This window comes from Myotis brandtii, unplaced genomic scaffold, assembly GCF_000412655.1.
Source record: "Myotis brandtii unplaced genomic scaffold, ASM41265v1 scaffold116, whole genome shotgun sequence".
In the NCBI taxonomy this organism is placed as follows: Eukaryota; Metazoa; Chordata; class Mammalia; order Chiroptera; family Vespertilionidae; genus Myotis; species Myotis brandtii.
In genome coordinates, this window is record NW_005354010.1 from 2758101 (window position 1) to 2758931 (window position 831).

Consider the following 831-nt stretch of genomic DNA (forward strand, 5'->3'; position numbering starts at 1 on the left):
GTTTTCTCACTGTGCAGAATATAGTCAAACACTGCTGCAGTTAAATATTTTATCCTTTGTTCCCCCTGTGTGATCTACAATAATAATGTGCTTTGTGTTGATATTTACTGCCTGTGTTGCTGCAATTACCTGAAAGAGAAGCTGTGGGGCTTCCTGGGCTGGAAAAAGTTTAGCTAAATCAGAAAGCAGGTCTAATTAGGCAAGTCAATTCTATATCTAAGGCTAAGTTGACTCGTGCATGTGCAATAAATATACAGCTCTCACTGGCGCCAATCGCACGCATGTTTTTCGATCTGTCATTGTCGATCGTGAATTTGGTTAACACTTCCATTATAGAGAAAGGGCAAATAGTGATATTAAAATATTTCTTCTAATTAATTTCCTTTCAATGTGCACGAATTCATGCACCAGGCCACTAGTATATATAAAAGCCTAAGTGACCATCCAACCATTCGACTGTCTGACTGGTAGCTATGATGCACACTGACCACTAGGGAGCAGATGCTCAATGCAGGAGCTGCCGAGCTGCGGTGACTTGGCAGCTGCGGTTCTTGGGGATGCACCCAGAACCAGAGAGGGAGCTCGATTCCAGGGTGCATCACCCGAGAACTGCCCTCTCGCAATCCAGGACCCCTTGGGGAATGTCAGGGAGCCAGTTTCATCCTGATCCCCGCAGGCCAGGCCGAGGGACCCCACCAGTGCACGAATCCATACACCCGGCCTCTAGTATTAAATAAATTCCAATGGCAAATCTAAGTAATGATGAGTGTAAATATTTTGAGATATCTGTAAAAACTTAATATAATATAAAAATATACCTTATTATAATAT

The 831-nt window shown here is 43.0% G+C and overlaps 1 protein-coding gene across 2 annotated transcripts in view; it reads left to right on the plus strand.

Moving 5' to 3' along the window:
* Positions 1-831, plus strand: part of FGF14 (fibroblast growth factor 14) — a 589987-nt gene that overhangs the window by 512481 nt on the left and 76675 nt on the right. The gene's annotated exons all lie outside the window — the stretch shown is intronic.